Raw genomic sequence first — 16,575 nt, forward strand, 5'->3', positions numbered from 1 at the left:
CCTTTTACAGATGGAGAAGCTGAAGTTGAAGGGGGACTTTGTTGTTGAGAATCACCAGTTTGGTGGGTGTAAGAGTCAAGAATCGACTCTCACTCTCTTGACTATCTGTCTGAGCACCCTTTCCATTTGGAGGACTTTTGAAGCCAGGTAAGCACTATCCTGAAGGAATATCAAAGGTGTAATTTGGAAGAACAAGAATTGTGGCCTTCTAGGTCCTTGGGTATGGCCTTTTGACTAAGTCCAAGTTTTACAGAACAAATCCTTTTATTAAGGAGATTTGTTCTGTGAAGTTTGGATTCAGTCAAAGGGCCACACTTGAAGACTTAGAGGGCCACAAGTCGCCTCAAGGCTGCAGGTTCCCCATCCCTGCTAGACCCTCCGTTTTTTTACTGCCAGTTCTCTACTTCTAAAATCCAAGAGCCTGATATTTGGGGTGCTCTTTCCTTTCTGAGTCTCTCTTCCCCCTGCTCTGCCTCCCAGGGCTCTCTGGTCCCTGATAGTGTTGGGGTCAGAAATAAAGCTGTGCTCACTACCTCTGAAGACATACATACCTGGCAGCCCTGGGGCATCATGGTGACCTGGGGCAAAGGAAGAGGCCATTCCTGGCTTGTTTCTAGTGAATCCAGGGCAAGATAGGGCAGAGGAGTTGCAAGAGGGAAGAGTGAACAAATGGACAATCATGAGGCCCCTCCTCTAGGGACACTTAATCCTGGCCTTGGCCTTGAATCAGTCACAAGATCCCTTTTACCTACGACATAGTACTTTTCTGTAAGAGAGATAGTGTGATGCAATGGAAAGAATGCTGGATTTGGAGTCAGAGGACTTGGGTTCAAATTCTGCCCTTTCTATTTAATTACAATTATCCGTTCCATATCTTGGGGCAAAGGTGCCGCACCCCAAGATTTAGAAAATTCAAATAAAAATTTTTGGCTCTCCCTTCATACCAGAGAAGAAGTCTGAATTACTATAGTATTAAAACATAAAATATGTTGATATTATATAGTATTACACACATGTTTTATGCATTTCTAAACTTTTCTGTGTCATCTTGCTGGCCCACGATATATTGGAAACCCACAATGGGGAAAGGTGAAATGTGGAAGGAATAACTAACTGCACTTCAGTGATGTTGGGCAAATCCCTTCTCTTCTCTGCCTTGCCCTTGTCTTGCCTGCAAAACAAAGGGGCTGAACTAAATAATCTCTCAAATCCTAATCTAGCTCTGACTCTAGCAACCTGTGAAGTCAGGTGTGACTCATTTTGAGAAGCCCATGTAGGGAGACAATAGAAGAGTCACCAGAGATAGCTATTCTGCCTCCCTTCACACCACATAAAGACACCTTCGTGTTACACATGGGAGATAGACTCAGGATCCACCCAGCATGCTATCTGATATCTGCCTTGTGCAGGGACATTGACTTCCTTGTTGAAGACCCAGATTGGTTCAGAATACCCACCCCCTGGGCCTCTCCCCACCTCCCTCCAGGGTTTCTAACTTCTGCTTAGTTGTCCATAACACTACCAATAACAGGATATTTTATCATATTTTTATAGTACCCAAAATAGAAGAAAATAAAAATGTTACCCAGAGCACCCATGTAAATCAGGTCCATGGAACAGGGAGTTTTATTCCTACATAGAAAAAGGAATTGCCAAGCAGTAAAGAGCCATAGAATAATTAGAACAGAATCTACTAACTTATCCATGCTAGAACATTCAGTTGCAAGGCTAATAGCCAAGTATCATAGGATCAGTTGCAAGCAGTTTCTTTGTAGATCTACAAAGTCAATAAAACTAAAATTGATTAAGAGAAGGAAACCAAACTTGGTACTTTAGAAGCTTTACCTCCATTTGAGGCATAAAGAGGCCAAAAAAGGAATAAGAAAAGATATAGAACATGAATCAAAAAATAAAACTTCAGAACAGGCAGAAGGGGAAGTGAATTAATGAAAAAAACAAAGGAGTCCTCCTTAGAAAAGGCACAGAAAAAGAAAAAAAAACCTAGCAAACAAAAAGTTGGAGAAGAGAGGAGAATGATTTTGAACTAACCATTTAACTAAGAGTGGGAAAAGAAAGGAAAAAGAGGGAAGAATAATTACATAAAAGGAAAAAGAAAAAGATAAAGCTCCAAAACTTGGGAAAGGATTGACAATTGAGGATGAAAATTGGGTCAAAGGAGTTTGTGGAATAGGGTTGCATCAAAGCAGATTAAGCAAAATTAATCAAAGGGGCAATGTACTGACCTAAAAGAGACAGGAGAACAAAAAAATTCCAATTTTAAAGAATTAGATTCTCAAATGGAGAAAACCATAAACTTCACTCTCACAATTTTCAATGTGAATAGATTAAATCATCCAATAAAATCAAAGAGAGTGACAAAGGATAAGAAAACAAAACCTCGCCATGTCTTGCTTATAAGAAACAAAATCAAAATGAGAGGCTGAAACAAAATTTGCTTCTGTATCAAATACATCCACCCCCCCTCCCATCAAGAGTTTCAGTCATGGTATCAGACAAATAATTTCTCATTTCCATTGCATACAGTCAGTCCCAGGGATCCTTCTTTCTGCTGTTCCCTCTTTCTTTCTCTGTAGGCCTGTCTGCTTCTGTGGCCACCACAACTTTCCCAGTAGCCCCTACCCTGATGCTTAAATGCCTGGGAAGAGAAAGATCCCAGCTACCTCAAGCAATCTCTCAAAGTCATGTACCAGAGAAAAGAAGATAAAAACTGGAGGCAGCCCCCTCCTCAGCACAAGTTTGCCTAGGAGATGCTGGCTTGGTTATTATGAGCCAGGCCCTGTGCTAAGCACTGGGGGACACAAAGAAAGGCAAAGATGTAGTTCTTGCCCTCAGGAAGCTTTTAAACATTCATTTTTAAACATTTTTAACATTCTTTTAAAAAGATGTTAATTTGTTTTATTTTTAATTTATGGAATGAAACAAGCATTTCCATAACATAGTATAATAAAAGAACAAGATGATTACACACGAAACTGCATATCTGTTATATGTAACTTTCCATTCCTCTTCTGTATATAATAAAGTTATCATGTAAATTTTGTTTTTTTCTTCCCTATCCACCCCCTCCAGAGATGGCTACCTTTAGACACAAATGTGTGTGTGTGTGTGTGTGTGTGTGTGTGTGTATAAAATCATTCTATATATACTTCTATTTATCAGCTCTTTTTCTGGATTCAGATAGCATCTTCCTTCATACGTTCTTTGTAGTTAATTTGGGTATTTATAATAGTCAAAATGACTTATTTATTCAAAACATTCTAATGGGGGAGGCATCATGTAAATAGCTAGTTATATATAACTCATTCTAAAATGCCAAGCCTTTTTCTTTTACCACTGGACCACCACATATTAGAAGCAGCCAGCTAATTCATTGGCAATGAATCACCACATCCTTGGAATTCGAAGAAGATTCAAAGGACCCTTCCTGGTACGGCCCATATAGGTCCATTCAACTTTGCTGCTCCAGTAGAGAGTTCATATCCCACTCTCTCTTGGACTCCATGCCAGTCACCCTTGCCAACAATTTTCTCTTTTGGATGAGTTCATGTGACCTGGCCTCTTTAAGCTGATCTGGGCTCATGATTTGTCTATCCAGCTGGCACCATTGATCTGTGTGTTGTTTAGAGTAAGGTCTGAGGTCACTTACTCATTAATGAATCATGTTGTCCCACAGTTAGGAAGATTTGTTACTGGTCTCTGCCCAATGGGGAGGCAATGTTGAAGTGTGCAGGTCTGCACACCTGATCAGCCATTGTGGTCAAAGACAACAGCCAGGAAGCTGTGATGTTGGGAAGTCACCAGGGGGCAGGAGCGTCCCAGAGCCTTTCACGGGAGACGATGCCCTGGGGACACTGGTGCAGCTGCGCATGCTTGGAATTACATCTGGAGGAGAGGGTGGGAAAGCTGGGGTGTGAGTTTCAATAAGGCTGTGGAGTTCCGGACAGGACTGGGTGTGGGAGACCAGCCAAGGTAGGCTTCCTGCCTTCCTCCATCCTCACCTATGGGCCCAATAAGATGGGGTTGGAGGTGGGGATGGGGATGAAGGTGGAGATAGGGATGGGGATGGGGATGAGGATGGGTGGAGGATTGCTGATTGACAACCTGAGCATAGTTACAAAGGGTCTTAACTCCTACCCTCTGGTGGAGGGGGGATCCCGGCCCCTGTAAGCATTCTTGCTGGCCTCAGTGTGTTATAGGCAAGAAGCACTGTTAACACCTGAGAGTTCTCTTTAGAGAAGTCAATGAGTGAGTGTGAGAGAAGATTTCTTGTTAGGGCGTATGCAGTGAAAACAGTGGTTGGTGGAGTTTAGGGAGAATGTGGTAAGAGGAGTGGGGATGGCAGCTTAGGGTGTGAGGCTGTGATCTCTGAGATCGGAAGGTTGGTGTTCAGGTGATGAGGGGTGGGGCAAGATGCCTAATGGGGTGGGGTCAGGGCTGGGTTGGGAGAAGCACAGATATAATAATAATAATAATAATAATAATAGGTCTCTTTTTATAATACCTTACAGTTTATAAAGCACTTTCCTCACAACTGTTAGATGTAAATAGCATAGACATTTTTACTACCCTCATTTTACAGTAAATATCTGAACTGGAATTTGGACCCCAGTCTTCCAAAACTCTAAATCCGAGGTACTTTCCACTCTTCCAATATACTTCTCCTGATATCACAAAGCAGAAGAATGTGACCCAGAAAAGGTTTTTTTCTTTGTTGGGAGCAGGATCAGGTTGGGATGGTGCCCATTTGTAATCCTGGCCAAGGAAGCTGGAGTGGTGGTTGATCCCAGTGAGTAGGATTGTAGGTGTGTCCTTCAGGGGAAGGTGTGCCCTTGGTGAGCAGACTTGGGGGTGGCTGTGTAGGTTGGTGACACAGCATGGTGAGTGGAAGGGGTTATAGCCTGGGGTTTGCAGTCCCAATGCTCAGTGCCTAAGTCACTGCTGGGTGGAGCAGACAGCTTCCTAGGGCACCTTCTGACATCTTAAAAAACCCAGTCTGTCAGTTCTCCTGTGGCAGAAGGGGTGCAATCAGGAGTTTGGTGCATTGCTGAAGAAAGAGGGGTGAGTAGGGGGAACTCTCAGAAACTAGGTGGCAGGGCTGGAGGGTAGAGATGAGGGTTAAGTCTAAAGAAGGAGGTGGCCGTATGTGTGGAGGGAGAGGTCCAAGGCTTCCCTTCAAATGTCCCCCATCCTCCAGCGCACAGATACACACACACACACACACACACACACACACACAGACACACAGACACAGACACAGACACAGACACACAGACACACACACACACACACACACACCCACACACCCTCTATTCCTTAGGTCTCTTTCCCTTCTTGACCTAACTTTAAGGGACCAGTATCCACCCAACCTCTCATCTCCAGTCCACTAGAGATTATCCCTCAGAAGGGTGCTTCTCTAAAATCCTTTGGTGATGGGAGGGAAAGGGACAGTGGGAGGAAGAGAGAGCAAAAAGACAAAGGAGGAGAAATAAGGAAAGAGAAAACTCTCCCTGTCTTGCCATGACATGTAATCTGAGAGATCTCAATGAACCCAGGTATCACTTGTAATCAGAGAGATCTCACAGGGCTCAAATATCCCCCCAGAATCAACTGCATCTCTACTGCAGGCCCCTGGGCAATGGGGGTGTCCCAGGCCAAGCCAGCTGCCGGTGGCTTATGTTTGGGGTGGCTGCCTGGTGGCTGCTCCAATGATGATGCTTGAGTGTCGAATGTGTGAGTGGATGAGATGCTCACTAATGGGGGAGAGGGGTGAGGGAAGGGTTATTCAGACTGAGGAGCATACAGTCTCCTTTTCTGTGCAGAAGAGGTGACCTTCTGTGACATTCATGTAGCTGGGGCTTAGGCTGGTCAGTTGATCAGTTTCAGAGAGTGAGATTTTTCCAAGTCTCTTGGGGTTCAGCCTAGACATTAACTATTAAAAGCTGGCTTTAATAGCCACCAGTTAATCCAGATAGGTCAAAGTACAACTTGGTGTCCCATTCACCACGGTGGGCTCTAGAGATGCTTGCCAACTAGGGCCTATCCATTTTCTGGATAATAATAACTCACGCTTCTATGGTACGTTAATGTTATAAAGCACTTTCCTCAGAACAACCTTGTGAGGTGGATAATATGAATATTGTTCTCTATTTTACATAGAAAGAAAGTGAGGCTCAGAGGACTGCATAGCTAGTATGTGTCAGAGTCAACAGCCAGACTTGAACCCAGGCTGAGAGCCAGAGTTTTATAGTAGTTGGGTATGGACTTGGGAGTCAGGAAGACCTGGGTTCAAATCCTGTCTCAGACACTTAGCTGTGTGATGGTGGCCAAGTCACTTAACTTCTCTGTGCCTCAGTTTCCTCAACTGTAAAATAAAGATGTTAGGCTTCATTTCCTCTGAGGTTCCTTACATGTATGTTCCTATGTCTTCTGATTTCAAAGTTAGCACTCTTTTCATTATATGACACTGCCCTTGGTGGATTCTGCAGCCTAGCACTAGTCAGAGTGTACAACCCCCTGGAAGGTCTCAGACTGTCTTCCACCTGTTTGTATGCATCTCATTTTAGTGACTCTTGGAGAGAAGTCTGCGGGTTAAAGGGAGGTAGCAGGAAGAGCTGCCAATGTGGGTCGCACACAGAGAGACTCTGGGGGACTCCGGAGGGCAGAATCTATTCCTTTGGGTCATGGGATTTAATACGGCTTTGGATGGTGGCCAGTTGTGTCAGGGGTGGCTGGTGATCCCAATCTCCATCCCACTTCCTCTACCCATGCTACTTTAGAGAACAAGAGTTCAATCCAGAAAGGGTGGTTCTAGCTGGTGCCTTTGCTTATTCACAAGGTGTATTACCTGTCTTTCTGTTATAATACAATCATTTATCAAAGGTCTGTTGTGTGCAAGGTACCGGGAAGATATAAGGTTTAGATAAGACATAAATTTGGTTCCTGCCCTCAAGGAATTTACAATCCAGTAGGATAGTAAATTTAGAATAGGATGAGATCCTAGAGTTTATCTAGCCCAACTCCTCATTGATAGATGAGGCAATTAAGGTCCAGACAGGTTTAATTACTTACCCAGGGTCACAAAGTTAGTATCCAAAGCAGAGTTTTGAATCCTGGTCTTCTGACTCCAGAGGAGTCCAGAGTACAGTGCCCTTTCCACTGTACCACCAAATAAGATGAAGTCTTGAAGAAGGACCTTATCAACCTCAGGAGATCCATGAAGACTTCCCAGAGAAGGTAACGTTTGAGTTGGGCTTCAAATGACGGGTAGGAAGAAGTCCACAAAGACAGAGAAGAAGAGGAGATTCCAGGCATAAGAAGTAGGCTAAAAAATGACTGAAATGAATGAATAAATGCTTGTTGAATGAATGAATAAAAAGCACAGGGAAGTGAGAGTGCAGTGCAATTTCAGGGAGAGAGGATAATCTCAATTGTTTTCAGGGCAGAATACATGGAGGAGAATCTATTCACTTGTCTGACTCAGCCAGTGTGTACAAAGAGTTTGCTGTGTGCTCAGCATGGTGCAAGATGCATTCTGTGTTCTAAGGTGCCTTCTGGCTTTGACATCCTATGTTCTAAGGAACTGTGTGCCTGACATTCTATTTTCTTAGAGTTCTATTCTATGTTGTAAAATCCATGCTACTTTTTACTTTCCATAACCTTAAAGGAGGAGCTGGTTGGGAAGATCAGACATAGTGACAAAAAAAAAAATTTAATTACTCAAGGCACCATTTGCTAAGTGTCCAGTGGCATGATCTAATAGACTATGTTCAGAGGATCAGATCCCCATGGGATCTGGTCAGTGGGTGGCTAGCCATGGAAGACTTCCTGGAGGAAGAGATACTTGTATAATCTTAGTAAGGCTAAGCCTCCAAGCGGACCATTCTTCCAGGACAGATGATAACTTCCCTTAGCTTCCAGACTTTCCCTTCTTCAATCCATTCTCCACACTATTGCTGAATTTATATTCCTAAAGCTCAGATATGCCTGAGGCATTTCCCACCCGAAGAATCTTCAGTGTCTCCTATTGCCTTTAGGATCAATTACAGACACCCCTGTTTGATATTTAAGGCATTACACAATCTGGTTCCAGACTTACTTTCCAGGCTTATTTTACATTATTCCTCCTCACATTCCCTATTTTCCAGCCAAACGAGCACATTTGTCATTTCATTTCCCACCTCCATTCCTTCGCATAGGCTGTCCCCCATGTATGGAATACACTCCCTCCTCGCACCTCTGTCTCATTTTAGAATTCCTAGTTTCCTTCCAGACTCAGATGCAGTGCCCCCTTTCCTGATTCCCCATTAGTACTGTCTCTCTCCAGAAATTACATTGTATTAACTTTGTATATGCTTTGTACTTGCTTATCTGCATTGTTTCTCCTCTATAGAATGCAAGCTTCTGGAGGACAAGGAATGTTTCATTTTTTATCTTTTTTGTTTTTTGTTTTTTGGTGAGGCAATTGGGGTTAAGTGACTTGCCCAGAGTCACACAGCTAGGAAGTTATGTGTCTGAGGCTGGATTGGAACTCAGGTTCTCCTGACTCCAGGACCAGTGCTCTATCCACTGTACCACCTAGCTGCCACCCATTTTTTATCTTTTTATACACAGTACCCAACAGTGCCTTTCCCATAGTAGGTACTGTTTCCCATAGTAGGTAATGTTTGTTGAGCCTGGTTAGAGATTGGACAGATGTTCTTGGACGTTCTTTTCCACTTCATGTTGGTTACATGATTGAATACCTCTCATGGGCCATATTTAGCCTTGGGATATGATATTTACAATCTTGTTTGGAGAGAGTGAGAGTGGGCGCTCAGCAGCTATATGTAGGAGAAAGAGAGTTGTACTTGGAATCTTAAATACTCGCTCTTGATACTCAACTCTGCCACTTGCAGCTAGTGTTATCTTGGCTGAGGTCCTTCCCTTCTTGGAATCTCATATTCCTCATCTGTAAAACAGGACTGATACCACCTATCTCAGAGGATTGCTTTAAGACCCAAATGAAATAATGAATGCAAAGCACTATGTAAACCTTAAAGCCAAAGTAAGCTATTACTATGCTTGTTATCCAAAATTTAACCAGCAAAACAAGGCAGACAATGATTGCTAGCAGGGTTCAGGGAGAGAAGAGATCATGGTGGGCTTGGGTTGCCATTTATTCATTTGCTCATAGAATGCTGGACTTGGAGTCAGAGAGACCTGAGTTCAATTCCAGCCTTAGACTCCTGTTAACTGTGGTGATCCTGAACAAGTCACTTAACCTCTAATTGCCCTAGTGTCTACATCTGTAAAATGAGGCTAACAATAGTGTCTACTTCCTGGGGTTATTGTGAGGATCAAATGAGATAATATTTGTAGAGGATTTCTTTTTCTTTTTTCTCCCCCCAGCTAGGCAATAGGGTTAAATAACTTGCCCAGGGTCACACAGCTAGGAAGTATTATTGGCTAAGACCAGATTTGAACTTAGGTCCTCCTGAATCCAGGGCTGGTGCTCTATCCACTGAGCCATCTAGCTGCCCCTAGATAATATTTCTAAAGTGCTTTGCAAACCTTAAAGTGCTATATTAATTCCAGTTGGTATTGTTAACTATTACTAATCACCAACATTTCAGTATACAACCCCCCCAAAAAAAAGAATTGTAAATGAACAGAATTTCTGTTCTGTACAGGTAACAACTATTTTTTAAATGGCTTTAGGCCAAAAGCACTGTGCTGGGTTCTAGGGGAAATACAAAGTTTAGGTAAGACACAGTGCCTGCACTTATGGAGCTTACAGTCTGGCAGAGAGTTAAGACACCAATACATATAATCAGGGCATTATTGGGATTTCCTAGAGGAGTTAGATAGTGTGTCAGGCCTTGAAGGATGCAGAAAGTTCAGATTGTGGTGAAGTAAGTGAAAGTATTTTTTAAGTTGGGGACCAAAATGAACAAATGCTCCTGGAGAACATGAACTCCTTGAGGACAGGCAGGATTGGCTTTTCATCTCATATCCCTGGTGCCTTGTACATAGTAGGTGCTTAATAAATTTTTTTTTGTATTGGACTGAATGGCCTTGCCATGAGAATATGCAAGGAATATACCTGGGCGAAGACCAGAGCTGTCTGATTGGAGCAGAGCGGGTTTACTATAAGGCTGGGGTCTTAAATGCAGCAAAGGTTGCAGGATCTTAGATCTGGAGCTGGAAGAAATTTCAGAGATCATCTAGCCGCCCCCCCTCCCCTGCCTGCCCCATTTAAAAGATGAGGAAACCAAGACCCAAAGTGTGTGTGTTTGCGGGGGAGGGAAGGGAATTGGCCTGTCCAAGGAGACTGAAATGGAAGAACTGGCATTGAGTCCAGCTTCTCTAACTACAAATCCAAAGCTTTTTTACACACCCCCTCACTGCCTCCTATTAAATAAGAAATATGTGTCTCTGTGCCAGGGGACACAAGAATACCCGGAATTCCTGCTCCTTCACCTGTCTGCATGGCTCCAAACACCTTGTACAACTGGTGTTCTTACAAGCTAGAGTACCTGACCTGCCAGACCAGATGGATCCCTTTGGGTGTTACCCTGCATCCCTAGCAAGGCTGGGCTGTTTCATTGTGCACGGGCATGCAGAATGGGCTGATAACATCTGACTCTGGCCGGGGGCCTGGCCGAGAAGGGGTGCTCTTGGCTAGGGGCCAGATGACCCCACCTAGCTTTCCCTGAGGACCTAGTCATGCCAGGCCCATTCCTGGGCTGGGCCAAATGGGCCAATTCGGCAACTCCTCATAGCAGCGGAGCTCTTGGTTTGGAGGTGTGGTGGGGATGACTTCACCCTTCCATAACCAATTAGTTAATTTTGCCAGATACCTGCCTGATGGGGTGAACAGAGCAAGGGGTCCTATCACCCTAAGTTGCGGGAGTACTAGACTTGTATTCCAACAGACTGAAATTCTCATCTTAGATCCTGGCTATCTATTTACAGTACCTGGTGAACCTGGCTCTTGTACTTCTAGTAAGCTCACTACCTAAATCACTATTGTTAAGAAGTTCACATTCTAATAGTAGGAGATAAAACAAAGGGGAGATGAAAAGGTGGACTTCATAAGAAAGGGAGAAAACAGGAGGGAAAGTGGCTGCTGGTGAGGAAGTAGATTGAGGTTTGTGAAATTGAATGGGGAAAAAAATGACATCTTAATTTCAATATAATTGGTTTCCTTTGTAAGCCTCTGTATTTTACTTTATACATATAAAAGCGTTACTTTGGCAAGGGGCCCATAGGCTTTACCAGTCTGCCCAAAGGACGCCTGACACTAAAAAGATGAAAAACCCTGTGACTCAGATGAGATGAGATGAGATGAGATGAGATGAGATGAGATGAGATGAGATGAGATGAGATGAGATGAGATGAGATGAGATGAGATGAGATGAGGTGAGATGAAAGCATTTTGGCCTTCTTTCCCAACAAATCCATGTGCATGCCAGGGGTGGGGAACCTATGGCTTGGAGGTCACAATGCAGGTTGCATTTAAGGACCTAGAAGGCCACATTATAACCTCAAGTCTGCACGTTCCCCAAACCTGGTAAGTGCTCTGTTAGAGGGAGGAAGTCAAGTCATTGAAAAGAGAGGGAGTTTGCACCTGTGTGATTTTAAGTTAATGAAGAACACAGCTAGATGTTGTGGGGGGAGGGAGGCAGTGTACACTCATAGAAAGAATGCCAGGCTTGGGCTTTTATCTTAGCTCTGCTACTTACTAGCTGTGTGATACAGGGGTAAATCACTTTCCCTCTCTGAACTTGTTTCCTCTCCTGTAAAATGAACATAATAACTCATGTGGACAGGATGTAAAGAATTTCCTTATAATATTGCTGTGAGGGAAGAAGCATTTTGCAAATTAAGAAGGGCGATATATGTAAATATCATCTGCTATCATGCGTAAGTGGGGGAAGGAAGAAGGGGATAAAAACATTTATATAATACCCACTATGCGCCAGGCACTAGAGTTGATCCACCTGGTGCCTAGGAGGCGCTTAATAACAATTAATTGAACTGAAAGTTCACACAGCCCAATTCTTCCCAGTTGCAGAAATGGAAGCCAGGTTTCTACACTCCCTTAGTCGGGAAGGTTGACTCGATGGTTAACTGGGGTTGGAGTCAGAGTGGGAATGAGGGCCAGCTGGAGCCAGCTCTAACCTAAGTATTTTATGGACCCCCTCCTGGAGGATCACAGGAATTAGGGGGCTGGGTGGCCTCATCCCTGGAGACTCCATGACTGTGCTGTGGGCGGCACTGCTCAAATTCTTAGCAAGAAGCGCTCATTTTTGGTTCAGCTCCGCTCCTGAGAAGGAGGGCCTGTGGTGTTTTTTTCTGGGGCCTTGGAAGCAGAGTGTGATTTCTCTACCAGAGGCTGAGGCAAACAAACCAAACTTGTTTTTCCAGAAGTTCACCTGCACGTAACCCACTAAACTGCACCACTGACTACAAAGGGAACGGCAGCCTGGTTGGTCACGGGGAGAGGCACCTGCCAGGGATGTGTTTGTAGGAATCAAGGAGCAAGGCTTTGATCTTCTCATTCAACTATTCAGTTAGTGGGACATGAGTGGGCTGTTTGCTTTTGCCTGCACTTAGTGAGTCTGTTTCCTTGTGAGTTTCCTAGAAGGACTAACTCAGAATCACTCAGAATAGTGCTCAATGAGAAGCGTCTTCAGAGGGTTAGATAGTCCACTCTGGGTGTGAACAGAAATCCCCTCTACAAAGTCCTCAACGTTGGTGGGCTTGACGTATCCCCCAAATAGACTGGTAGTTTCCTGATGCAAGGACGGTGTCGTAATTCATTCCCGTATCCCCACTGATTAGTATAGTTGCTTAAACATAGCAGATACTGAAGTCGAACAAGGCATCCAGTGCCAAGCTCTGTGCTAAATTCTGGGGATGAAGAGTGGAAGTCAGACACAATTCCAGTTCTCAGAGAGTTTGTCCTAGGGGAGGGGGAAGGGATGTCCACAAATAGCTCCAAAACAAGGGAGATGACTGTAGTGGTAGGGAACAGAGCTGTGGCTAGGATGGAACGATCAGGGTGTAAAAATTTAGAGGGTGCTGACAGCACTTGTAATGTTTTTTATCAGATAGAAACAATCGAGTTTAGCATGAATAATTGATTAAAACAGGAAGCTACCAGACTGGGGGATGTTAGCCATGCACAAGTAAGCTGTCCAGCTGGGTCCTTTCTTCTTCCTCCTTCAGGAGAAGCTTGATTGGCAACAGCCCCTCAGTAGTCTGGGGTCTTCAGCTAAGTGGTATTTTATGGTCTCTGGCTATTTGCCCCAGCCCCAAAAGGCAGTGTCTTGGGGTCTCTTTACTCTAGAAGGTCTTGTGATATCCCACATGCTCATCTGAGATTGTCTTAAAAAATTGATTTGAGGTGGGGTCAGAGACAAGATGGCAGAGAAAAAGCAGTGACTGGCTTGAGCTCTCCCCCAAACCCCTCTAAATACCTGCAAAAATGACTCTACACAAATTCTAGAGCAGCAGAACCCACAAAAAGACAGAGTGAAATAAATTTCCAGCCCAAGACAACCTGGATGGTAGAAGGGAAAGGTCTGTTGTGCTTGAGCTGGGAGAGGAATGCAGTTCAGCATGGTCGTGCAGGCAAAGACCTGGCCTCAGGGAACCTGGAGTAGGTCTCAGGGGATTGAATCATGGGCAGCTGTGGCAGTTTCCACACATACCAAAGACAAGTTAGAAGGTCAATAGGAAAGGTCTGTAGGACCTGGGTGAGAGAAAAGCATGGCCCAGCCCTAGCACAGGCTCAGGCAGTGGCCACAGTGGCAGTGGTTGCTTCTGGAGCTCTTGGCCCACAGAAGGTGGAGGGATCAAGCTGATCAGAGGGAAATTGCAGGGATCTCTTTGCTGGTGCTGAGCAGGATTCTCTTGCTTTGCCCATGCTTGGATTTGGGTCACAGTCCTGGGTGGTGATCCTGGGGCTAAGAAGAGCACTGGTGTGGTAGAGCTTGTGGTAGCAGTAAAGAGATATCCTCATAGTTTCAAGGCAGAAAAGAGTGCTTGTGGTCACTCATAGACCAGAGCACAGGCCAAGAAAGGAGTAAACACCTTTCCTTTGATCATACCACCTTGGAGGAACTGAAAATTTACAGGTCCCTAGAAATATCTCTGAAAACAGCTGCACAAAACCCCCAAAGCTAGGGACAATACATCCTCCACACTGGAAGCAGACCCCTACCTTAACAAAGAGTTTAAAAGTCAAGTAATTGTCTGGGAACATGAGCAAACAGTGGAAAAAAACCTCAGACTATAGACTCTTCCTTTGGTGACAAAGAAGATCAAAACACACAATCAGAAGAAGATGACAAAGTTAAAGCTCCCACATCCAAAACTTCTAAGAAAATTTGAATTAGTGCCAGGCCATGGAGAGCTCAAAAAGGGTTTTGAAAGGCAAGTAAGAGAAGGAGAGGAGAAATTGGGAAGAGGAATGAGAGTGATGCAAGAAAATAATGAAAAATGAGTCAACAGCTTGCTAAAGGAGACCTCAAAAAATACTGAAGAAAATAACACCTTAAAAAATAGACGAACCCAAATGGCAAAAGAGGTCTAAAAAGTCAATGAGGAGAAGAATGCCTTAAGAAGCAGAACTGGGCAAATGGCAAAGGATATCCAGAAGTTAGATGGTATAGTAAATAGAGTACCAGGCCTGGAGTCAGGAAGATTCACTTTTCTTTTTTCCCCCCACTTAATAGTACTTTCTTTTTTTTTTTCCAATTACATACAAAGATAGTTTTCGACATTCACTTTTACAAGATTTTGAATTCCAAATTTTTTCTCCCTCCTTCCTCTCCCTCCTCCCCAAGATGGCATGCAATCTGATATAGGCTATACATGTACAATCATATTAAACATATTTCTACATTAAGACTTACCTTTATGAGTTCAAAGCTGGTCTCAGATACTTACTTGCTATGGGACCCTGGGCAAGACACTTAACCCTATTTGCCTTGGTTCTTCATCTGTAAAATAAGCTGGAGAAGGAAATGGCAAACTGCTCCAGTATCTTTGCCCAAAAAATCCCACATGGAGTGACAAAGAACCAATGACTGAAATAATTCAACAACAACCACAACAACAACAACAACAACAAGAACAGATGGTGGGAAGAGAGGGTATGGAAGTGGGATCCAGCTGTCAATGGAAATCCACTTGAGTACCACATTTGGCCCATGTACCATGAATAGCCATAAGATTACTGATCTAGGATGTCTGGTGTCCTTATGGAAAAGCTCAGGTCTACTCTGGGTCTTGGGCAGGTAACCCGGAGCACCAAATAAGGTATGAAGCCAGGGCCAAAGTTTCAGCAGGGTGGCTACTGGACTGAAATCTTAGCTGTTCACTTGTGATGGATGTCAGTGGAATTAAAGAGGAGGAACTCTTTAGTCTCTCTCTGGTTGTCTATTTTCTGACACTGCAAAGAGAATTTCTCAAGTTTAGTGCTCTATTTTCAAAAAGATGGATATTTATAATATGAGATCTTATGGGCTCCTAACAAGGGTTGAAGTCTGAGTTGATGAATCTCCACGTGATACTCTCATCAGCTCTCTAGACTGGGGCCACTCATAAATTAATGTGGTAGAAGATTCAGCTTGGTACAGTGAAAAGAGCATTGGATGTGCAGCTAGGAGACCTAGCTCCAGGTCACCCAGATAGTCAATATCAGTGTCAAAGACTAGCCCCTCTCTCTCCCTTGCGCTATTCTGCCTCTCAGAGTAGCTAAGGAAAAAGTCATGGAAGTCTCAGCTGCTTTGGCCTAGAGTTAGGTCCTAAACTGGGTGGAATTTGGATCAGCTTGGTGGCAGTGGATAGAGTGTCAAACCTAGAGTTGGGAAGACTCATCTTCCTGAGTTCGAATCTGCCTTCAGAGACTTCCTAGTTGTGTGACCCTGGGCAAATCATCTAACTCTGTTTGCTTCAGTTTCCTCACCTGTAAGAGCTGGAGAAGGAAATGGCAAACCGCTCCAGTATCTTTGCCAAGAAAACCCCAAATGGGGTCATGAAGAGTCAGACACAACTAAAATGGCTAAACAACAGCAACGTGCATATAAGAATATAAGAGAAAGGTAAAGGAATGGATGGTTGTGGCACATTGAATCCCAGGTTAAACAGCTTGAACTTTACTTATGAGGAAATAGGGAACAATAGCTTTTTTTTTTTACTGTTAGTTATTATAATCTGCCAGATGTTTCTATTTTAGGCTGTCTGCTAGGATTTCAGGGACCAGAAAGAAATGTTTTCCATGTAGCATCTTGGCTTAGCAATCTCTAATTGAAATGACCCTGCTGGCCATGCGGATAAGTACCATTTGGATCAGACATTTCTTATCATAATACTGCATGAGATGCAGTGAGTACTAGTGGATAGAGGGCAGATCCTGGAGCTAGGGAGATCCCAGTTCAAATCCTGCCTTTTACATGAAATGGCTAATGACAATCAGTGCTTGAGGAATCTCTTTAAGACTATAAATTATATTAAAGGTGTGGACCTATGTGCATACAAAGAATTTCTTCATGTGGGAGTTCT

General features: G+C 43.8%; 1 protein-coding gene and 1 long non-coding RNA gene across 2 annotated transcripts in view; both read left to right on the plus strand.

Annotated features, from left to right (window-relative positions):
* Positions 1-3,056, plus strand: part of LOC110196138 (uncharacterized) — a 61,881-nt gene extending 58,825 nt beyond the window's left edge. The window contains exon 3 of the long non-coding RNA XR_013486425.1: positions 11-3,056. This is a non-coding gene — a long non-coding RNA (uncharacterized LOC110196138). The remainder of the gene's footprint in view (positions 1-10) is intronic.
* An 845-nt stretch (positions 3,057-3,901) lies between these two features.
* Positions 3,902-16,575, plus strand: part of LOC110196136 (ultra-long-chain fatty acid omega-hydroxylase-like) — a 53,949-nt gene continuing 41,275 nt past the window's right edge. The window contains 1 exon segment of the mRNA XM_020969271.2: positions 3,902-3,990. The gene's annotated coding sequence lies outside the window, so the exon portion shown is untranslated.

Source organism: Phascolarctos cinereus, unplaced genomic scaffold (assembly GCF_003287225.1).
Source record: "Phascolarctos cinereus isolate Bilbo 61053 unplaced genomic scaffold, phaCin_HiC Scaffold_4;HRSCAF=312, whole genome shotgun sequence".
Classification (NCBI taxonomy): domain Eukaryota; kingdom Metazoa; phylum Chordata; class Mammalia; order Diprotodontia; family Phascolarctidae; genus Phascolarctos; species Phascolarctos cinereus.